This window comes from Arachis stenosperma, chromosome 1, assembly GCF_014773155.1.
Source record: "Arachis stenosperma cultivar V10309 chromosome 1, arast.V10309.gnm1.PFL2, whole genome shotgun sequence".
NCBI lineage: Eukaryota > Viridiplantae > Streptophyta > Magnoliopsida > Fabales > Fabaceae > Arachis > Arachis stenosperma.
This window is the reverse complement of record NC_080377.1, coordinates 112,109,982-112,135,325: the sequence shown is the minus strand read 5'-3', so window position 1 is coordinate 112,135,325 and position 25,344 is coordinate 112,109,982.

Below are 25,344 nucleotides of genomic sequence, written 5' to 3'. Positions count from 1 at the left end.
TGTTCAAACCTTCAAACAAAAAGATGGTGAATCCCTCTATGAAGCTTGGGAAAGATACAAGCAGCTGACCAAGAGATGTCCATCTGACATATTTTCAGAATGGACCATATTAGATATATTCTATTATGGTCTCTCTGAGTTTTCGAAAATGTCATTGGACCATTCTGCAGGTGGATCTATTCACCTGAAGAAAACACCTGAAGAGGCTCAAGAGCTCATTGACATGGTTGCAAACAACCAATTCATGTACACTTCTGAGAGGAATTCCGTGAACAATGGGGTACCTCAGAAGAAAGGAGTTCTTGAAATTGATGCTCTGAATGCCATACTGGCTCAGAACAAAGTGTTGACTCAACAGGTCAACATGATCTCTCAAAATCTGAATGGATTGCAACATGCATCCAACAGTACTAGAGAGGCAGCTTCTGAAGAAGCTTATGATCCTGAAAACCCTGCCATGGCAGAGGTTAATTACTTAGGTGAACCATATGGAAACACCTATAACTCATCATGGAGAAATCATCCAAATTTCTCATGGAAGGATCAACAAAAACCTCAACAAGGTTTTAACAATGGTGGACGCAATAGGCTGAATAATAGTAAGCCATATCCATCATCTTCTCAGCAACAGACAGAGAACTCTGAACAAAATACTTCTAATTTAGCCAATATAGTCTCTGATCTGTCAAAGGCCACTTTCAGTTTCATGAATGAAACCAGATCCTCCATTAGAAATCTGGAGGCACAAGTGGGCCAGCTGAGTAAAAAGTCATTGAAACTCCTCCCAGTACTCTCCCAGGCAATACAGAAGAAAATCCAAAAGGAGAATGCAAGGCCATTGATTTGATCAACATGGCCGAATGCACTAGGGAGGAGGAGGACGAAAATCCTAGTGAGGAAGACCTCCTGGAACGTCCCTCAAGCAAGAAGGAGTTTCCTATTAAGGATCCTGAGGAATCTAAGGCTCATCTAGAGACCATAGAGATTCCATTAAACCTCCTTCTGCCATTCATGAGCTCTGAGGACTATTCATCCTCTGAAGAGGATGAAGATGTGACTGGAGAGCAAGTTGCTCAATATTTAGGAGCTATCATGAAGCTGAATGCCAAGTTGTTTGATAATGAGACTTGGGAAAGTGAACCTCCCTTGCTCATTCATGAACTAGATACTTGGATTCAGAAGACTCTACCTCAAAAGAAACAAGATCCTGGCAAGTTCTTAATACCTTGCACCATAGGCACCATGAGCTTTGAAAAAGCTCTATGTGATCTGGGGTCAGGGATAAATCTTATGCCACTCTCTGTAATGGAGAAGCTGGGGATCATTAAGGTACAACCTGCCTTGTTCTCATTACAATTGGCAGATAAGTCCATAAGACAAGCTTATGGAATAGTGGAGGATGTGCTAGTAAAGGTTGAAGGCCTTTACATCCCTACTGATTTCATAATCCTAGACACTAGGAAGGAAGATGGTGAATGCATCATCCTAGGAAGACCATTCCTAGCCACAGCAGGAGCTGTGATAGATGTCAACAGAGGTGAGTTAGTCCTTCAATTGAATGGGGACTACCTTGTGTTTAAGGCACATGGCCATCCCTCTGTGACAAAAGAGAGTAAGCATGAAGAGCTTCTCTCAGTTCAGGGTCAAGAAGAACCCACACAGTCAAACTCTAAGTTTGGTGTTGTGAGGCCACAACCAAACTCTAAGTTTGGTGTTCAAACCCCATATCCAAACTCTAAGTTTGGTGTTGGGAATACCACACTTAAGTCGACCTGATCACCTTGTGGTTCCATGAGAGCCACTGTCAAGCTATTGACATTAAAGAAGCGCTTGTTGGGAGGCAACCCAATTTTATTTATCTAATTTTATTTTATTTTGTTTCTTTGTTATTTTTGTGTTTTATTAGGTGCATGATCATGAGGAGTCACGAAAAAAATCAAAAAAATTAAAAACAGAGTCAAAAACAGAAGAAAAAAATTTTCACCCTGGAGGACGCACGGGCTGGCGTTCAACGCCCAGAAGGTGCATCTGGCCGGCGTTCAACGCCAGAACAGAGCACCATTCTGGCGCTGAACGCCCAAAACAAGCAACAACCTGGCGTTAAACGCCAGGATGCGCACACAGAGGACAATCTGGCGCTGAACGCCAGAAACAAGCATGAAACTGGCGTTCAACGCCAGAAACAAGCATCACATGGGCGTTTAACGCCCAGAATGTGCACCAATGGGCGTTTAAACGCCAGAATGGTGTGCCAAGGCATTTTACATGCCTATTTGGTGCAGGGATGGAATTCCTTGACACCTCAGGATCTGTGGACCTCACAGGATCCCCATCTACCTCGCCCTCTATCTCTCCATTCATGGTCATCCCTTCTATTTTTTCATTCACCACTCACCCTTTCCCATAAACCTCACTCACCTCCATCTTCTTCTTCTTCTTCTCTTCTTTCTTCTTTTGCTCGAGGGCGAGCAAAATTTTAAGTTTGGTGTGGTAAAAGCATAGCTTTTTTGCTTTTCCATTACCATTAATGGCACCTAAAGCCAGAGAAACCTCAAAGGGAAGACAAAAGCTTCCACCTCTGAGTTATGGGAGATGGAAAGACTAAAAATATAAGCCGTCATAGCTCAGTGGTAGAACATGTGGCTGCAAATCAAGAGATCCCTGAGATACCTCAGGGGATAAGTTATCCTCCACACAAATATTGGAAGCAACTAAGGGTGGAACATCATGAGCACTCCATCATTCTCCAAGAAATAAGAGAAGATCAAAGAGCAATGAGGGAGGAGCAACAAAGGCAAGGAAGGGACATAGAAGAGTTGAAGAACATCATTGGTCCTTCAAGAAGAAGACGCCACTAAAGGTGGATTCATTCCTTGTTCTTTATTTCTTTCTGTTTTCGGTTTTTAATTATTATGTTTATCTATGTTTTGTGTCTTTCTTTCATGATCATTAGTGTGTAACCATGCCTTAAAGCTATGAATAAAATCCATTAGTCCTTCACCTCTCTTAAAAGAAAAATGTTTTAATTCAAAAGAACAAGAAGTACATAATTTTCGAAATTATTAGTAAATTTAATTTAATTATATTGATGTGGTGACAATACTTTTTGTTTTCTGAATGAATGCTTGAACAGTGCATATGTCTTTTGATCTTGTTGTTTATGAGTGTTAAAATTGTTGGCTCTTGAAAGAATGATGAACAAAGAGAAATGTTATTGATGATCTGAAAAACATAATGAAATTGATTCTTGAAGCAAGAAAAAGCAGTGAAAAAAAAATGGCGAAAAAAAAATGGAGCTAAAAAGAGTATATAGAAAAAGAAGGAGCAGTAGAAAAAGCCAATAGCCCTTAAAACCAAAAGGCAAGGGTAAAAAAAGGATCCAAGGCTTTGAGCATCAATGGATAGGAGGGCCCAAGGAAATTAAAATCCAGGCCTAAGCGGCTAAACCAAGCTGTCCCTAACCATGTGCTTGTGTCATGAAGGTCCAAGTGAAAAGCTTGAGACTGAGTGGTTAAAGTCGTGATCCAAAGCAAAAGAGTGTGCTTAAGAGCTCTGGACACCACTAACTGGGGACTTTAGCAAAGCTAAGTCACAATCTGAAAAGGTTCACCCAGTTATGTGTCTGTGGCATTTGTGTATCCGGTGGTAATACTGGAAGACAAAGTGCTTAGGGCCACAGCCAAGACTCATAAGTAGCTGTGTTCAAGAATCAACATGCTTAACTAGGAAAGTCAATAACACTATCTGAAATTCTAAGTTCCTAGAGAAGCCAATCACTCTGAACTTCAAAGGAAAAAGTGAGATGCCAAAACTGTTCAGAAGCAAAAAGCTACAAGTCCCGCTCATGTAATTAAATTAATATTCATTGATATTTTGGACTTTATAGTATATTCTCTTCTTTTTATCCTATTTGATTTTCAGTTGCTTGGGGACAAGCAACAATTTAAGTTTGGTGTTGTGATGAGCGGATAATTTATACGCTTTTTGGCATTGTTTTTATATAGTTTTTAGCAGGTTTAAGCTACTTTTAGGGATGTTTTCCTTAGTTTTTATGTTAAATTCACATTTCTGGACTTTACTATGAGTTTGTGTGTTTTTCTGTGATTTCAGGTAAATTCTGACTGAAATTAAGGGATTTGAGCAAAACTCTGAAAAAGGCTGACAAAAGGACTGCTGATGCTGTTGGATTCTGACCTCCCTGCACTCAAAATGGATTTTCTGGAGCTACAGAACTCCAATTGGCGCGCTCTCAACGGCGTTGGAAAGTACACATCCAGGGCTTTCCAGCAATATATAATAGTCCATACTTTATTCGAAGAATGACGACGTAACTTGGCGTTGAACGCCAAGTACATGCTGCTGTCTGGAGTAAAACGCCAGAAAAACGTCATGATCCGGAGTTGAACGCCCAAAACACGTCATAACTCAAAGTTCAACGCCAAGAAATGCCTCAGCTCGTGGATTGATCAAGCTCAGCCCAAGCACACACCAAGTGGGCCCCGGAAGTGGATTTATGCATCAATTACTTACTCATGTAAACCCTAGTAGCTAGTCTAGTATATATAGGACCTCTTACTATTGTATTAGACATCTTTGGTCTCAGTTTTGTTTTATTCTTCATCTTAGGGGATCATTGATCACGGTTTAGGGGGCTGGCCATTCGGCCATGCCTGAACCTTATGCTTATGTATTTTCAACGGTGGAGTTTCTGCACACCATAGATTAAGGGTGTGGAGCTCTGCTGTACCTCAAAGATTAATGAAGTTCTACTTTCTTTTATTCAATTCCTCTTTTATTCTTATTCCAAGGTATTCATTCGTACCCAAGAACATGATGAATGTGATGAGTTAATAACCCTCATTAACGTTCTCACTCATGAACGCGCGTGATTGACAACCACTTACGTTCTACATGCAACACAAGCTTGAATGTGTATCTCTTAGATTCCCCAACAGAATCTTCGTGGTATAAGCTAGATGGATGGCGGCATTTATCTGGATCCGGAAAGTCCAACCTTGTCTGTGGTGTTCTGAGTAGGATCCTGGGAATCCGGAAAGTCTCACCTTGTCTGTGGTATTCCGAGTAGGATTCCGTTCATGAATGACTGTGACGTGCTTCAAACCTGTAACCTGCTGGGCGTTAGTGACAGACGCAAAAGAGGGATTCTATTCCAGTAGGGGAGGGAACCAACCGGTGATTGGCCGTACTGTGACAGAGTGCGTGAGCATTAGCTTTCACTGCGAGGATGGGATGTAGCTATCAACCATGGGTGATGCCTCCAGACTGGTTAGCTGTGCGAGTGACAGCCGCATAGGATATTTCCCCGTGAGGATTGAAAGTAGCCACAGTTGATGGTGAACCCCTATACAAAGCTTGCCATGGAAAGGAGTAAGAAGGATTGAGTAGAAGGAATAGGAGAGCAGGCGTCCGAGAGCTCTACAGCACTTCCATTCCACTTATCTGAAATTCCCACCAATGAATCTACATAAGTATTTCTATCTCTTTTATTATTTATTTTCTTATTTCTATTTTCGAAACCCATAAATCAATATTTAATCCGCCTAACTGAGATTTACAAGGTGACCATAGCTTGCTTCATACCAACAATCTCTGTGGATTCGACCCTTACTCACGTAAGGTTATTACTTGGACGACCCAGTACACTTGCTGATTAGTTGAACGGAGTTGTGAAAGAAGGTCAATTTCTAAAAGGAATAATTTCACAATGATGCCAAAAGGCACAAAATAGGAATCACAATTTCGTCCACCACCTGGCAATGGCGCCATTTTGACGAACGGGTTTTTGCTAGTAAAGAATTTTATAAAAATAGTCGCGTTGTAAGTATAGCTTCTAAACCAACAGAAAATCCTTTCGTACAAACGTTTGGTTGTCACAAGTAACAAACCCAATAAAATTTATAAATCGAAGTATTCAAACCTCGGGTCGTCTTCTCAAGGAATTGCAGGGAGGTGTGTTTTATTATTGGTTATGGAAAACAGTGTTTTGGGTTTTGAAAAGGGTTTTGAGCAAGAGAAATGGGTTATAGAAATTAATAAATTAATAACAAAGAAATCTCTTGGCAAGGTATGAAAACTGGAAGTCCTATCCTAGTTATCCTTATCAATGGTGATGAGAATTATACTTTTGCTCCCACAAAGTCAACCTCTAACTATGAAGGTCAGTTAAGTGGAAAAATTAATTTAACACGTAGAGTCCTAGTCAACGCCTTAAGGAAAGACTAGAGTTATAGGAATCTAAATTAATCAGCAAGAATAATAATTATCAATAATGATGAGTTTGACAAATCAAGAGTCACCAATTAATCAACCAAAGCCAATAGTAAAAATCTAAATTATTTATATAAAGAAAGGGAAGAAATCATAAGTCTGAAATACCTTAATGTGTATTAATTAAGAAAATCATAACATAAATGGTCCATAAGCTAATTTGGCAACATATAAAATTAACAAATAAGAGAAGTCAAAATAAAGGAATATTGAACCTGATATGAAGATGAAATAATCCTAAGGTTAAAAGAAATTATAAGTCCTAAATCCTAATCCTAAGAGAGAGGAGAGAACCTCTCTCTCTAAAAGCTATATCTAAATTATAAAACTATGTATGAATGTATGTTGTATGCTATATCCAGTATATTCTATGAATGGATAGATTCGTCCATTTATAACCCTTTAATTTGTGTTCTCTGGGCTTGGATCTGGGCCAAAAAGGGCCCAGAAGTCGCTGGGGCCGACTTCTGCAAATTCTGCAGATCGCGCACGTCACGCGTCCGCGTGGGTCACGCGGTCGCGTCATTTGGAGTTTTGCTCTTCCATGCGGTCGCGTCAATCATGCGTCCGCGTTAGTTGTGTTTCGCACGTCACGCGTTCGCCTCATCCATGCGCTCACGTCAATTCTCTTTTGTGCAAACCACGCGTTTGCGTCGTCCATGCGGACGCGTCACTGCCAGTTCCTCCAGGGACTCCAATTTGTGCTTTCCTTCCATTTTTGTATGTTTCCTTTCCATCCTTTAAGTCATTCCTGCCCTATAAAACCTGAAAGTACTCAACACACAAATCACGGCATCGAATGGTAATAAAGGATAATTAAATTTGGTAATTTTAAAGCATAGGAAACATGTTTTCTCATATGTCATATCCTAAGGATGGAATTGTAAAACCATGCAATTTCATATGAATAAGTAGGTGAAGAGTTGATAAAATCATTCACAAAAACTTGGTGCACGAAAATTACACTCACACTATGTAATTCCGCACAACTAACCAGCAAGTGCACTGGGTCGTCCAAGTAATACCTTACGTGAGTAAGGGTCGAATCCCACGGAGATTGTTGGCTTGAAGCAAGCTATGGTTATCTTATTATTCTTAGTTAGGATACCAATAGGGTTCTTTAGTTTCAATTGTAAAAAGTGAAATGGCATAAAATAAGTAATTGTTACTCAATAATGGAGAATATCTGGGAGTTTTGGAGATGCTTTGTCTTCTGAATCCCTGCAACATAATGCTTTCTTACTTTCAAACATGCAAGGCTCCTTCCATGGCAAGCTGTATGTAGGGTGTCACCGTTGTCAATGGCTACTTCCCATCCTCTCAGTGAAAATGGTCCAAATGCTCTGTCACAGCACGACTAATCATCTGTCGGTTCTCGATCATGTCGGAATAGGATCCATTGATCCTTTTCTGTCTGTCACTACGCCCAACACTCACAAATTTGAAGCTCGTCACAGTCATCCAATCCCTGAATCCTACTCGGAATACAACAGACAAGGTTTAGACTTTCCGGATTCTCAAGGATGCTACCAATGGATTCTAGCTTTCACCACGAAGACTCTGATTAAAGAATCCAAGAGATATTCATTCAATCGAAGGTAGAACGGAGGTGGTTGTCAGGCATGCGTTCATAGGTTGAGGATGGTGATGAGTGTCATGGATCATCACCTTCTTCATCTTGAAGTGCGAATGAATATTTTAGATAGGAACAAGCGTGTTTGAATAGAAAATAGAAATAATTGCATTAATTCATCGAGACGCTGCAGAGCTCCTCACCCCCAACAATGGAGTTTAGAGACTCATGCCGTGAAAGAGTACAAAGTTCAGATCTAAAAATGTCATGAGATACAAAATAAATCTCTAAAAGTTGTTTAAATACTAAGCTAGTAACCTAGGTTTACAGAAAATGAGTAAACTAAGATGGATAGTGCAGAAATCCACTTCTGGGGCCCACTTGGTGTGTGCTGGGGCTGAGATTTGAGCTTCTCACGTGCCTGGGCTATTTCTGGAGTTAAACGTCAGGTTGTAACCTGTTTCTGGCGTTCAACTCCAACTTATAACCTGTTTTTGGCGTTCAACGCAATGAATGCAACATGGAACTGGCGTTAAACGCTAGTTTACGTCGTTCATCTTCGCAAAAAATATGGACTATTATATATTGCTGGAAAGTCCTGGATGTCTACTTTCCAACCCAATTGAGAGCACGCCAATTGGATTTCTGTAGCTCCAAAAAATCTATTCCGAGTGCAGGGAGGTCAGAATCCAACAGCATCAGCAGTCCTTTTTTAGCCTGAATCAGATTTTTGCTCAGCTCCCTCAATTTCAGTTAGAAAATACCTGAAATCACAGAAAAATACACAAACTCATAGTAAAGTCCAGAAATATGAATTTTGCTAAAAAACTAATAAAAATATACTAAAAACTAACTAAAACATACTAAAAACTATATGAAATTACACCAAAAAGCGTATAAACTATCCGTTCATCACAAATTTTTGCTTTGCTTCCATTTTTGTATGTTTCCTTTCCATCCTTTAAGTCATTTCTGCCCTATAAAAGCTGAAAGTACTCAACACACAAATCACCGTATTGAATGGTAATAAAGGATAATTAAATTTGGTAATTTTAAAGCATAGGAAACATGTTTTCTCATATGTCATATCCTAAGGAAGGAATTGTAAAACCATGCAATTTCATATGAATAAGTAGGTAAAGAGTTGATAAAATCATTCACAAAAACTTGGTGCATGAAAATTACACTCACACTATGTAATTCTGCACAACTAACTAGCAAGTGCACTGGGTCGTCCAAGTAATACCTTACGTTAGTAAGGGTCGAATCCCACGGAGATTGTTGGCTTGAAGCAAGCTATGGTTATCTTATTATTCTTAGTCAGGATACCAATAGGTTTCTTTAGTTTCAATTATAAAAAGTGAAAGGGCATAAAATAAGTAATTGTTACTCAATAATGGAGAATATGTTGAAGTTTTGGAGATGCTTTGTCTTCTGAATCCCTGCAACATAATGCTTTCTTACTTTCAAACATGCAAAGCTCCTTCCATAGCAAGCTATATGTAGGGTGTCACCATTGTAAATGGCTACTTCCCATCCTCTGAGTGAAAATAGTCCAAATGCTCTGTCACAGCACGGCTAATCATCTGTTAGTTCTCGATCATGTCGGAATAGGATCCATTGATCCTTTTGCGTCTGTCACTACGCCCAACACTCACGAGTTTGAAGCTCGTCACAGTCATCCAATCACTGAATCCTACACGGAATACCACATACAAGGTTTAGACTTTTCGGATTCTCAAGGATGTTGCCAATGGATTCTCGCTTATACCACGAAGACTCTGATTAAAGAATCCAAGAGATATTCATTCAATCGAAGGTAGAACGGAGGTGGTTGTCAGGCACGTGTTCATAGGTTGAGAATGGTGATGTGTGTCATGGATCATCACCTTCTTCATATTGAAGTGCGAATGAACATGTTAGATAGGAACAAGCGTGTTTGAATAGAAAACAGAAATAATTGCATTAATTCATCGAGACGCTCCAGAGCTCCTCACCCCCAACAATGGAGTTTAGAGACTCATGCCATCAAAGAGTACAAAGTTCAGATCTAAAAATGTCATGAGATACAAAATAAATCTCTAAAAGTTGTTTAAATACTAAGCTAGTAACCTAGCTTTACAGAAAATGAGTAAACTAAGATGGATAGTGCAGAAATCCACTTCTGGGGCCCACTTGGTGTGTGCTGGGACTGAGACTTGAGCTTCTCACGTGTCTAGGCTGTTTCTAGAGTTAAACGTCAGGTTGTAACCTATTTCTGGCGTTCAACTCCAACTTATAACCTGTTTCTGGCGTTCAACGCCAGAATGCAACATGGAACTGGCGTTAAACGCCAGTTTACGTCATTCATCTTCGCGAAAAGTAAGGACTATTATATATTGATGGAAAGCCCTGGATGTCTACTTTCCAACCCAATTGAGAGCGCACCAATTGGACTCCTATACCTCCAAAATATCCATTTCGAGTGCAGGGAGGTCAGAATCCAACAACATCAGCAGTCCTTTTTCAGCCTGAATAAGATTTTTGCTCAGCTCCCTCAATTTCAGCCAGAAAATACCTGAAATCACAGAAAAACACACAAACTCATAGTAAAGTCCAGAAATATGAATTTTGCCTAAAAAATAATAAAAATATACTAAAAACTAACTAAAACATACTAAAAACTATATGAAATTACCCCCAAAAAGCGTATAAAATATCCGCTCATCACAAATTTGTGCTTTCCTTCCATTTTTGTATGTTTCCTTTTCATCCTTTAAGTCATTCCTGCCCTATAAAACCTGAAAGTACTCAACACACAAATCACGGCATTGAATGGTAATAAAGGATAATTAAATTTGGTAATTTTAAAGCATAGGAAACATGTTTTCTCATATGTCATATCCCAAGGTAGGAATTGTAAAACCATGCAATTTCATATGAATAAGTAGGTGAAGAGTTGATAAAATCATTCACAAAAACTTGGTGCACGAAAATTACACTCACACTATGTAATTCCGCACAACTAACCAGCAAGTGCACTGGGTCGTCCAAGTAATACCTTACGTGAGTAAAGGTCGAATCCCACGGAGATTGTTGGCTTGAAGCAAGCTATGGTTACCTTATTATTCTTAGTCAGGATACTAATAGGGTTCTTTAGTTTCAATTGTAAAAAGTGAAAGGGCATAAAATAAGTAATTGTTACTCAATAATGGAGAATATGTTGAAGTTTTGGAGATGCTTTGTCTTCTGAATCCCTGCAACATAATGCTTTCTTACTTTCAAACATGCAAAGCTCCTTCCATAGCAAGCTATATGTAGGGTGTCACCATTGTAAATGGCTACTTCCCATCCTCTGAGTGAAAATAGTCCAAATGCTCTGTCACAGCACGGCTAATCATCTGTTAGTTCTCGATCATGTCGGAATAGGATCCATTGATCCTTTTGCGTCTGTCACTACGCCCAACACTCGCGAGTTTGAAGCTCGTCACAGTCATCCAATCCCTGAATCCTACTTGGAATACCACAGACAAGGTTTAGACTTTCCGGATTCTCAAGGATGCTGCCAATGGATTCTAGCTTATACCACGAAGACTCTGATTAAAGAATCCAAGAGATATTCATTCAATTGAAGGTAGAACGGAGGTGGTTGTTAGGCACGCGTTCATAGGTTGAGAATGGTGATGAGTGTCACGGATCATCACCTTCTTCATATTGAAGTGCGAATGAACATCTTAGATAGGAACAAGCGTGTTTGAATAGAAAACAGAAATAATTGCATTAATTCATCGAGACGCTCCAGAGCTCTTCACCCCCAACAATGGAGTTTAGAGACTCATGCCATCAAAGAGTACAAAGTTCAGATCTAAAAATGTCATGAGATACAAAATAAATCTCTAAAAGTTGTTTAAATACTAAGCTAGTAACCTAGCTTTACAGAAAATGAGTAAACTAAGATGGATAGTGCAGAAATCCACTTCTAGGGCCCACTTGGTGTGTGCTGGGACTGAGATTTGAGCGTCTCACGTGTCTGAGCTGTTTCTGGAGTTAAATGTTAGGTTGTAACCTGTTTCTGGCGTTCAACTCCAACTTATAACCTATTTCTGGCGTTCAACGCCAGAATGCAACATGGAACTGGCGTTAAACGCCAGTTTACGTCATTCATCTTCGCAGAAAGTAAGGACTATTATATATTGATGGAAAGCCCTGGATGTCTACTTTCCAACCCAATTAGGAGCGCGCCAATTGGACTCCTATACCTCCAAAATATCCATTCCGAGTGCAGTGAGGTCAGAATCCAACAACATCAGCAGTCCTTTTTCAGCCTGAATAAGATTTTTGCTCAACTCCCTCAATTTTAGCCAGAAAATACCTGAAATCACAGAAAAACACACAAACTCATAGTAAAGTCCAGAAATATGAATTTTGCCTAAAAACTAATAAAAATATACTAAAAACTAATTAAAACATACTAAAAACTATATGAAATTACCCCCAAAAAGCGTATAAAATATCCGCTCATCACAAATTTGTGCTTTCCTTCCATTTTTGTATGTTTCCTTTCCATCCTTTAAGTCATTCCTGCCCTATAAAACCTAAAAGTACTCAACACACAAATCGCGGCATCGAATGGTAATAAAGGATAATTAAATTTGGTAATTTTAAAGCATAGGAAACATGTTTTCTCATATGTCATATCCTAAGGAAGGAATTGTAAAACCATGCAATTTCAAATGAATAAGTAGGTGAAGAGTTGATAAAATCATTCACAAAAACTTGGTGCACGAAAATTACACTCACACTATGTAATTCCGCACAACTAACCAGCAAGTGCACTAGGTCGTTCAAGTAATACCTTACGTGAGTAAAGGTTGAATCCTACGGAGATTGTTGGCTTGAAGCAAGCTATGGTTATCTTATTATTCTTAGTCAGGATACCAATAGGGTTCTGTAGTTTCAATTGTAAAAAGTGAAAGGGCATAAAATAAGTAATTGTTACTCAATAATGAAGAATATGTTGGAGTTTTGGAGATGCTTTGTCTTTTGAATCCCTGCAACATAATGCTTTCTTACTTTCAAACATGCAAGGCTCCTTCCATGGCAAGCTGTATGTAGGGTGTCACCGTTGTCAATGGCTACTTTCCATCCTCTCAGTGAAAATGGTCCAAATGCTCTGTCACAGCATGGCTAATCATCTATCGATTCTCGATCATGTCGGAATAGGATCCATTGATCCTTTTGCGTCTGTCACTACGCCCAACACTCGCGAGTTTGAAGCTCGTCACAGTCATCCAATCCCTGAATCCTACTTGGAATACCAAAGACAAGGTTTAGACTTTCCGGATTCTCAAGGATGCTGCCAATGGATTCTAGCTTATACCACGAAGACTCTGATTAAAGAATCCAAGGGATATTCATTCAATTGAAGGTAGAACGGAGGTGGTTGTTAGGCATGCGTTTATAGGTTGAGAATGGTGATGAGTGTCACGGATCATCACCTTCTTCATATTGAAGTGCGAATGAACATCTTAGATAGGAACAAGCGTGTTTGAATAGAAAACAGAAATAATTGCATTAATTCATCGAGACGCTCCAGAGCTCCTCACCCCCAACAATGGAGTTTAGAGACTCATGCCATCAAAGAGTACAAAGTTTAGATCTAAAAATGTCATGAGATTCAAAATAAATCTCTAAAAGTTGTTTAAATACTAAGCTAGTAACCTAGCTTTACAGAAAATGAGTAAACTAAGATGGATAGTGCAGAAATCCACTTCTGGGGCCCACTTGGTGTGTGCTGGGACTGAGACTTGAGCTTCTCACGTGTCTGGGCTGTTTCTGGAGTTAAACGTCAGGTTGTAACCTGTTTCTGGCATTCAACTCCAACTTATAACCTGTTTCTGGCGTTCAACGCCAAAATGCAACATGGAACTGGTGTTAAACGCCAGTTTACGTCATTCATCTTCGCGAAAAGTAAGGACTATTATATATTGATGGAAAGCCCTGGATGTCTACTTTCCAACAACATCAGCAGTCCTTTTTCAGCCTGAATAAGATTTTTGCTCAGCTCCCTCAATTTCAGCCAGAAAATACCTGAAATCATAGAAAAACACACAAACTCATAGTAAAGTACAGAAATATGAATTTTGCCTAAAAACTAATAAAAATATACTAAAAACTAACTAAAACATACTAAAAACTATATGAAATTACCCCCAAAAAGCGTATAAAATATCCGCTCATCACAAATTTGTGCTTTCCTTCCATTTTTGTATGTTTCCTTTCCATCCTTTAAGTCATTCCTGCCCTATAAAACCTGAAAGTACTCAACACACAAATCACGGCATCGAATGGTAATAAAGGATAATTAAATTTGGTAATTTTAAAGCATAGGAAACATGTTTTCTCATATGTCATATCCTAAGGAAGGAATTGTAAAACCATGCAATTTCAAATGAATAAGTAGGTGAAGAGTTGATAAAATCATTCACAAAAACTTGGTGCACGAAAATTACACTCACACTATGTAATTCTGCACAACTAACCAGCAAGTGGACTGGGTCGTTCAAGTAATGCCTTACGTGAGTAAAGGTCGAATCCTACGGAGATTGTTGGCTTGAAGCAAGCTATGGTTATCTTATTATTCTTAGTCAGGATACCAATAGGGTTCTGTAGTTTCAATTGTAAAAAGTGAAAGGGCATAAAATAAGTAATTGTTACTCAATAATGAAGAATATGTTGGAGTTTTGGAGATGCTTTGTCTTTTGAATCCCTGCAACATAATGCTTTCTTACTTTCAAACATGCAAGGCTCCTTCCATGGCAAGCTGTATGTAGGGTGTCACCGTTGTCAATGGCTACTTTCCATCCTCTCAGTGAAAATGGTCCAAATGCTCTGTCACAGCACGGCTAATCATCTATCGATTCTCGATCATGTCGGAATAGGATCCATTGATCCTTTTGCGTCTGTCACTACGCCCAACACTCGCGAGTTTGAAGCTCGTCACAGTCATCCAATCCCTGAATCCTACTTGGAATACCACAGACAAGGTTTAGACTTTCCGGATTCTCAAGGATGCTGCCAATGGATTCTAGCTTATACCACGAAGACTCTGATTAAAGAATCCAAGAGATATTCATTCAATTGAAGGTAGAACGGAGGTGGTTGTTAGGCACGCGTTCATAGGTTGAGAATGGTGATGAGTGTCACGGATCATCACCTTCTTCATATTGAAGTGCGAATGAACATCTTAGATAGGAACAAGCGTGTTTGAATAGAAAACAGAAATAATTGCATTAATTCATCGAGATGCTCCAGAGCTCCTCACCCCCAACAATGGAGTTTGGAGACTCATGCCATCAAAGAGTACAAAGTTCAGATCTAAAAATGTCATGAGATACAAAATAAATCTCTAAAAGTTGTTTAAATGCTAAGCTAGTAACCTAGCTTTACAGAAAATGAGTAAACTAAGATGGATAGTGCAGAAATCCACTTCTGGGGCCCACTTGGTGTGTGCTGGGACTGAGACTTGAGCTTCTCACGTGTCTGGGCTGTTTCTGGAGTTGAACGTCAGGTTGTAACCTGTTTCTGGCATTCAACTCCAACTTATAACCTGTTTCTGGCGTTCAACGCCAAAATGCAACATGGAACTGGCGTTAAACGCCAGTTTACGTCATTCATCTTCGCGGAAAGTAAGGACTATTATATATTGATGGAAAGCTCTGGATGTCTACTTTCCAACAACATCAGCAGTCCTTTTTCAGCCTGAATAAGATTTTTGCTCAGCTCCCTCAATTTCAGCCAGAAAATACCTGAAATCATAGAAAAACACACAAACTCATAGTAAAGTCCAGAAATATGAATTTTGCCTAAAAACTAATAAAAATATACTAAAAACTAACTAAAACATACTAAAAACTATATGAAATTACCCCCAAAAAACGTATAAAATATCCGCTCATCACAAATTTGTGCTTTCCTTCCATTTTTGTATGTTTCCTTTCCATCCTTTAAGTCATTCCTACCCTATAAAACCTAAAAGTACTCAACACACAAATCACGGCATCGAATGGTAATAAAGGATAATTAAATTTGGTAATTTTAAAGCATAGGAAACATGTTTTCTCATATGTCATATCCTAAGGAAGGAATTGTAAAACCATGCAAATTCATATGAATAAGTAGATGAAGAGTTGATAAAATCATTCAATTTAAGTACAAGATTTGTCATGAAATAGTGGTTTATCAGTCGCCGTCACCTCCTAGCCGCCGCTATGGTTGGAGTCCGCTGTATATGGTCACCGGAGTATTCGTTGTGGTTGCTGAAACCACCGCCGAAGCTTTTGGCCATTTCTGCTGCCAGAAAACCTCTCTGCCATCGCCGGAAAACTACTGCCGGTAAGGGTCTTGTTATTAGCCTCTGTCCTTTTGAATTTCGAAAATACCATAGTCATTGCATGTTGGTTTCAGTTGTCGTAATCAGAATTCGTCGCCGCTGCCGCTTGAGGTGGATGCCGGGCTGTCGCCAAACCGGTTCAGAGACCGTTGCTGTTTCAGTTCAGCCGTTCCTTCTTCGTTCGGTAAGCGTTTTTGATTTGAAAGCCCGCTGCTTACTGTTCTGTTATCATATACTGAGGTTTGTGGCGTTAATCGCTATAAGATTGAGTTTTGGTTGTTGTATGTCGCGATTAGAGTTGCTGTGGTTACTGCGAAAGAGACTTGGAGTTGAGGTTTTGGTTGCCAGTGATTTCAAGTTGAAGCGAAAAGAACTCTGTGAGGCGTTTGGGCTATGCTTTTGCGTTTTGAGGTAGGGGCGCTTTCCAAAAACTATGTTTTATATATTGGAGTTATTACATGTGGATACTGATGTGAGACAATGTATATTTGGTGATTGTATCAGTCTTATGTATTTTTTGGTTGACTTGAATGATTATGAATGTTTGTTTGACTAGATTGTTGTGCGGCTTTGTGAAGCGGAATGTTTTTGAAGTAGATTCTTTTAAAGATTTGAGATCAAGTTTAATACGTTGGGAATTGATTTGAGTTGAGTTAATTTTCTTAATAATATGAAAAATAGAACACACTTTTGGATTCAGCATGCTTTGCTTTAATTGATTTGGTTTTCGATAAAGTTATTATTGCTTAACCGTTCTTTTAAAGTTTTGGAAATGAGTTTGATCGACTTATAATGATTTGATTTTGAAACGATTTCCTTGAGATATGAAAATGAGGTGAATGTTGGATTTAGTTGCTTTTGAACTGATTTTGGGTTTTGAACCATTGAAAAGAATTGTGGATTGGTTTAGTTGGGACCTGAACCGGGTGGCAAAGTCCAAGTTTTAGGGGAGGTGCTGCCGAAATTTCTATAAAAATCCTAGACTTTCTTTGAAAAGTTATTTAGAAATGTCTGGATTTGAGGAATTGTATTATTTGATTTATTAAGAAAATATTTATGTTTTTGAGCTTACCTTATTTAATTAAATTATATGTCTTGAGTTCGACTTATTTAGAAATGAAGTATTTTACTATTTGAGTCATTGAAGGAAAGTATTATGTTCTAACATTGATTTTAATATAAAAAAAGGCTTTTGCTTTTAGTTAGATTTAAAGATTTCGTTCAGAGGAACGTTTAGTGATTTTAAAGGAAATTGGACTTTGACTGGATTATTACGTTAGTGACATTTTGGAAGAAGTCAGAGAATTTGGTTTTAAGAAGGAACCTGAAAGTGGTTTTAATTTAAATGAATCGGTTCTGTTTCAAGTGAATTGACTTTGAATTGGGTTGGGACTTGTGACGTTGTATGATCTGGTTTTATTTTAAGAGATTGAGATAGGTCGCCCTTCCCTAAAGTCTTGAGACTCGGTTGAGAAATTTCTTATCGAATCCTATGTTAGGATGAATGATTTTGAACCCTTCAAAGGAGATTTTAATTTGGCCTGGTTTTGGGATTTTGGAAATATGATGCCGAGAGTGGCTTTGTTTTTTTAGAAAATAGGGAATTCACCTTGAATAAAAGGGGCTTATGAGCCTGAGATGATTTGAGAAATGAGATCTTTAAAGCTGGTGCACGAAATTGTGATCATCAATGGCGCCATCAACATGGTACGCTCAATTGAAATCTCAACTCTTTATCACAACTTCGCACAACTAACCAGCAAGTGCACTGGGTCGTCCAAGTAATAAACCTTACGCGAGTAAGGGTCGATCCCACGGAGATTGTTGGTATGAAGCAAGCTATGGTCACCTTGTAAATCTCAGTCAGGCAGATTCAAATGGTTATGAATGATATATGAATAAAGCATAAAGTAAAGATAGAGATACTTATGTAATTCATTGGTGAGAACTTCAGATAAGCGAATGGAGATGCTTTGTCCCTTCCGTCTCTCTGCTTTCCTACTGTCTTCATCCAATCCTTCTTACTCCTTTCCATGGCAAGCTGTATGTTGGGCATCACCGTTGTCAGTGGCTACAGTCCCGTCCTCTCAGTGAAAATGTTCAATGCACCCTGTCACGGCACGGCTATTCATCTGTCTGTTCTCAATCAGGTTGGAGTAGAATCCATTGATTCTTTTGCATCTGTCACTAACGCCCAGCCTTCAGAAGTTTGAAGCTCGTCACAGTCATTCAATCATTGAATCCTACTCAGAATACCACAGACAAGGTTTAGACCTTCCGGATTCTCTTGAATGCCGCCATCAATTCTAGCTTATACCACGAAGATTCCGATTAAGGAATCCAAGAGATAAACATTCAAGCCTTGTTTGCTTGTAGAACGGGAGTGGTTGTCAGGCACGCGTTCATAAGTGAGAATGATGATGAGCGTCATGGTGGGCGAAATTGTGATTTATACTTTCACACAACTCGAATAATATTCCTCGGTAATGGCTCCAAAAACTTGGTGCACAATACCATGGTCTAAAATTAACTTCACAGTCTCGCTCAACTAACCAGCAAGTGCACTGGGTCGTCCAAGTAATAAACCTTACGTGAGTAAGGGTCGATCCCACAGAGATTGTTGGTATGAAGCAAGCTATAGTCATCTTGTAGATCTCAGTTAGTGAGTGGAATCATAGGGTCAAATGGAATTAAATTGGATAAATAAAATAAATAAAACGGATAGAAGTACTTATGTAATTCAATGGTGGGAATTTCAGATAGGTGTATGGAGATGTTGTGCTCCTCTTGAATCTCTACTTTCCTCATTGCTTTCATCCGATCCTTCTTACTCCTTTTCATGGCAAGCTGTTTGTAGGGCATCACCGTTGTCAATGGCTACATCCCATCCTCTCAGTGAAAATGGTCCTCTGCGGCTGTCACTCGCATGGCTAATCATCTGTCGGTTCTCAATCAGGTTGGAATAGAATCCATTGATTCTTTTGTGCTTGTCATCATGCCCAGCCTTCAGGAGTTTGAAGCTCGTCACAGTCATTCAATCCCAGAATCCTACTTGGAATACCATAGACAAGGTTTAGACTTTCCGGATCCTCATGAATGCCGCCATCTATCTAGCTTATACCACGAAGATTCTGTTGGGGAATCTAAGAGATATGCGCCCGGCCTAAGGTAGAATGGAAGTGGTTGTCAATCACGTGCGTTCATAGGTGAGAATGATGATGAGTGTCACGGATCATCACATTCATCAAGTTGAAGTGCAACGTATATCTTGGAATAAGAATAAAAGAGAATTGAATAAAAGAAAATAGAACTGCATTAATACTTGAGGTACAGCAGAGCTCCACACCCTTAATCTATGGTGTATAGAAACTCCACCGTTGAAAATACATAAGTGAAAGGTTCAGGCATGGCCGAGAGGCCAGCCCCCAAGGTCTAAGGACTAGGCGTCCAGAGATGTCAAATACATTAGTTAAATGTTCTATTTATAATAAACTAGCTCCTAGGGTTTACATGAGTAAGTAATTGATGCATAAATCCACTTTCGGGGCCCACTTGGTGTATGTTTGGGCTGAGCTTGATCAATCCACGAGCTGAGGCTTCTCTTGGAGTTGAACTCCGAGTTATGACGTGTTTTGGGCGTTCAACTCCGGATCATGACGTTTTTCTGGCGTTTAACTCCAGACAGCAGCATGAACTTGGCGTTCAACGCCAAGTTACGTCATCAATTTCCGAATAAAGTATGGACTATTATATATTGCTGGAAAGCTCTGGATGTCTACTTTCCAACGCCGTTGAGAGCGCGCCATATGGAGTTCTGTAGCTCCAGAAAAATCCATTTTGAGTGCAGGGAGGTCAGATTCCAACAGCATCAGCAGTCCTTTTGTCAGCCTTTTTCAGAGTTTTGCTCAAGTCCCTCAATTTCAGCCAGATTTTACCTGAAATCACAGAAAAATACACAAACTCATAGTAAAGTCCAGAAATGTGAATTTAACATAAAAACTAATGAAAACATCCCTAAAAGTAGCTTGAACTTACTAAAAACTACCTAAAAATAATGCCAAAAAGCGTATAAATTATCCGCTCATCACGTCACATAATCATCACATTCATCAAGTTCTTGAGTGCGAATGAATATCTTGGAATAAGAACAAGCTGAATTGAATAGAAGAACAATAGTAATTGCATTAATACTCGAGGTACAGCAGAGCTCCACACCTTAATCTATGGTGTGTAGAAACTCCACCGTTGAAAATACATAAGAACAAGGTCTAAGCATGGCCGAATGGCCAGCCTCCCAATACATGATCAAAATAATCCAAATGATCAAGGATCAAAAGATTCAAAGATCTAAAGATGATCAGAGATCCAAAGATGAAAAATACAATAGCAAAAGGTCCTATATGTAGAGAACTAGTAGCCTAGGGTTTACAGAAATGAGTAAATGACATAAAACTCCACTTCCGGGCCCACTTGGTGTGTGCTTGGGCTAAGCATTGAAGCATTTTCGTGTAGAGACTTTTCTTGGAGTTAAACGCCAGCTTTTGTGCCAGTTTGGGCGTTTAACTCCCATCCTTGTGCCAGTTCCGGCGTTTAACGTCGGGCAGTTTTGAGCTGATTTGGAACGCCGGTTTGGGCCATCAAATCTAGGGCAAAGTATGAACTATTATACATTGCTGGAAAGCCCAGGATGTCTACTTTCCAACGCCGTTGAGCGCGCGCCAATTGGGCTTCTGTAGCTCCAGAAAATCAACTTCGAGTGCAGGGAGGTCAGAATCCAACAGCATCTACAGTCCTTTTCAGCCTCTGAATCAGATTTTTGCTCAGGTCCCTCAATTTCAGCCAGAAAATACCTGAAATCACAAAAAAACACACAAACTCATAGTAAAGTCCAGAAAAGTGAATTTTAACTAAAAACTAATAAAAATATAATAAAAACTAACTAAAACATACTAAAAACATACTAAAAACAATGCCAAAAAGCGTATAAATTATCCGCTCATCACAACACCAAACTTAAATTGTTGCTTGTCCCCAAGCAACTGAAAATCAAATAAAATAAAAAGAAGAGAATATACAATGAATTCCAAAAACATCTATGAAGATCAGTATTAATTAGATGAGCGGGGCTTTTAGCTTTTTGCCTCTGAACAGTTTTGGCATCTCACTCTATCCTTTGAAATTCAGAATGATTGGCTTCTATAGGAACTCAGAATCCAAATAGTGTTATTGATTCTCCTAGTTAAGTTTGATGATTCTTGAACACAGCTACTTTATGAGTCTTGGCCGTGGCCCAAAGCACTCTGTCTTCCAGTATTACCACCGGATACATACATGCCACAGACACATAACTGGGTGAACCTTTTCAGATTGTGACTCAGCTTTGCTAGAGTCCCCAATTAGAGGTGTCCAGGGTTCTTAAGCACACTCTTTTTGGCTTGGATCACAACTTTATTTCTTTCTTTTTCTTTCTTTTTCTCTTTCTCCTTTTTTTTTCGTTTTTTCGTTTTTTTCGCTTCTCTTTTTTTTTTATATTCACTGCTTTTTCTTGCTTCAAGAATTATTTTTATGATTTTTCAGATCCTCAGTAACATGTCTCCTTTTTCATCATTCTTTCAAGAGCCAACATTCATAAACAACAAATTCAAAAGACATATGCACTGTTTAAGCATACATTCAGAAAACAAAAGTATTGCCACCACATCAAAATAATTAATCTGTTATAAAATTTAAAATTCATGCAATTCTTCTCTTTTTCAATTAAGAACATTTTTCATTTAAGAAAGGTGATGGATTCGTAGGACATTCATAACTTTAAGGCATAGACACTAAGACACTAATGATCATAAGACACAAACATAGATAAACATAAGCATTAAAATTCGAAAAACAGAAAAATAAGGAACAAGGAAATTAAAGAACGGGTCCACCTTAGTGATGGCAGCTTGTTCTTCCTCTTGAAGATCTTATGGAGTGCTTGAGCTCCTCAATGTCTCTTCCTTGCCTTTGTTGCTCCTCTCTCATGATTCTTTGATCTTCTCTAATTTCATGGAGGAGGATGGAATGTTCTTGGTGCTCCACCCTTAGTTGTCCCATGTTGGAACTCAATTCTCCTAGGGAGGTGTTGATTTGCTCCCAATAGTTTTGTGGAGGAAAGTGCATCCCTTGAGGTATCTCAGGGATTTCATGATGAGTGGGATCTCTTGTTTGCTCCATCCTTTTCTTAGTGATGGGCTTGTCCTCATCAATGGGGATGTCTCCCTCTATGTCAACTCCAACTGAATAACAGAGGTGACAAATGAGATGAGGAAAGGCTAATCTTGCCAAGGTAGGGGACTTGTCCACCACCTTATAAAGTTCTTGGGCTATAACCTCATGAACTTCTACTTCTTCTCCAATCATGATGCTATGAATCATGATGGCCCGGTCTATAGTAACTTCGGACCGGTTGCTAGTGGGAATGATTGAGCATTGGATAAACTCCAACCATCCCCTAGCCACGGGTTTGAGGTCATGCCTTCTCAGTTGAACCGGCTTCCCTCTTGAATCTCTCTTCCATTGGGTGCCCTCTTCACGGATGTCTATGAGGACTTGGTCCAACCTTTGATCAAAGTTGACCCTTCTAGTGTAAGGGTGTTCATCTCCTTGCATCATGGGCAAGTTGAATGCCAACCTTACATTTTCCGGACTAAAATCTAAGTATTTCCTCCGAACCATTGTAAGCCAATTCTTTGGGTCCGGGTTCACACTTTGATCATGGTTCTTGGTGATCCATGCATTGGCATAGAACTCTTGAACCATTAAGATTCCGACTTGTTGAATAGGGTTGGTAAGAACGTCCCAACTTCTTCTTCGAATCTCATGTCGGATCTCCGGGTATTCACTCTTTTTGAGTTTGAAAGGGACCTCAGGGATCACCTTCTTCAAGGCCACAACTTCATAGAAGTGGTCTTGATGCACCCTTGAGATGAATCTCTCCATCTTCCATGACTCGGAAGTGAAAGCTTTTGCCTTCCCTTTCCTCTTTCTAGAGGTTTCTCCGGCCTTGGATGCCATAAATGGTTATGGAAAAAAAAAAGCAATGCTTTTACCACACCAAACTTAAAAGGTTTGCTCATCCTCGAGCAAAAGAAGAAAGAAGAGAGTAGAAGAAGAAGAAATAGAGGAGATGGAGATAGCTTTGTGGTTCGGCCAAAGGGGGAGAAGTAGTGTTTAGGTTGTGTGCAAATGAAGGAGTGAAGATGGGTTTATATAGGGGTGGAGAGAGGAGTATGGTTCGGTTATGAATGGGTGGGTTTGGGAGGGAAAGTGGTTTGAATTTGAATGGTGAGGTAGGTGAGGTTTTATGAAGGATGGATGTGAGTAGTGAAGAGAATAGTGGGATTTGATAGGTGAGGGGTTTTTGGGAAAGAGTGGTTGAGGTGATTGGTGAATGGGTGAAGAAGAAGAGAGAGAGTGGTGGGGTAGGTGGGGATCCTGTGGGGTCCACAGATCCTGAGGTGTCAAGGAAAAGTCATCCCTGCACCAAGTGGCGAGCAAAAATGCTCTCTATGCCAATTCTGGCGTTAAACGCCGGGCTGGTGCCCATTTCTGGCGTTTAACGCCAGCTTCTTGCCCTTTCCTGGCGTTTAACGCCAGTCTGGTGCCCCTTCCTGGCGTTAAACGCCCAGAATGGTGCCAGACTGGGCGTTAAACGCCCATTTGCTGCCCTTACTGGCGTTTAAACGCCAGCAAGTTCTTCCTCCAAGGTGTGCTATTTTTCTTTCTGTTTTTCATTCTATTTTTGCTTTTTCAATTGATTTTGTGACTTCTCATGATCATCAACCTACAGAAAACATAAAATAACAAAGGAAAATAGATAAAATATAACATTGGGTTACCTCCCAACAAGCGCTTATTTAATGTTAGTAGCTTGACAGTGGGCTCTCATGGAGCCTCATAAATGCTCAGAGCAATGTTGGAACCTCCCAACACCAAACTTAGAGTTTGAATGTGGGGGTTCAACACCAAACTTAGAAGTTGGTTGTAGCCTCCCAACACCAAACTTAGAGTTTGACTGTGGGGGCTCTGTTTGACTCTGTTTTGAGAGAAGCTCTTCATGCTTCCTCTCCATGGTGACAGAGGGATATCCTTGAGCCTTAAACACAAAGGATTCTTCATTCACTTGAATGATCAATTCTCCTCTGTCAATATCAATCACAGCCTTTGCTGTGGCTAGGAAGGGTCTGCCAAGGATGATGGATTCATCCATGCACTTCCCAGTCTCTAGGACTACAAAATCAGTAGGGATGTAATGGTCTTCAATCTTTACCAGAACATCCTCTACAAGTCCATAAGCTTGTTTTCTTGAATTATCTGCCATCTTTAGTGAGATTCTTGCAGCTTGTACCTCAAAGATCCCTAGCTTCTCCATTACAGAGAGAGGCATGAGGTTTATACTTGACCCTAGGTCACACAGAGCCTTCTGAAAGGTCATGGTGCCTATGGTACAAGGTATTGAAAACTTCTCAGGATCTTGTCTCTTTTGAAGTAATTTCTGCCTAGACAAGTCATCCAGTTCTTTGGTGAGCAAAGGAGATTCATTCTCCCAAGTCTCATTACCAAATAACTTGTCATTTAGCTTCATGATTGCTCCAAGGTATTTAGCAACTTGCTCTTCAGTGACATACTCATCCTCTTCAGAGGAAGAATACTCATCAGAGCTCATGAATGGCAGAAGTAAATCCAATAGAATCTCTATGGTCTCAGTGTGAGCCTCAGATTCCCATGGTTCCTTATTAGGGAACTCATTGGAGGCCAGTGGATGCCCATTGAGGTCTTCCTCAGTGGCGTTCACTGCCTCTTCCACCTCTCCAAATTCGGCCATGTTGATGGCCTTGCACTCTCCTTTTGGATTTTCTTCTGTATTGCTTGGAAGAGTACTAGGAGGGAGTTTAGTAATTTTCTTGCTCAGCTGTCCCACTTGTGCCTCCAAGTTTCTAATGGAGGACCTTGTTTCAGTCATGAAACTTTGAGTGGTTTTGATTAGATCAGAGACCATGGTTGCTAAGTCAGAGTGGTTCTGCTTAGAATTCTCTGTCTGTTGCTGAGAAGATGATGGAAAAGGCTTGCCATT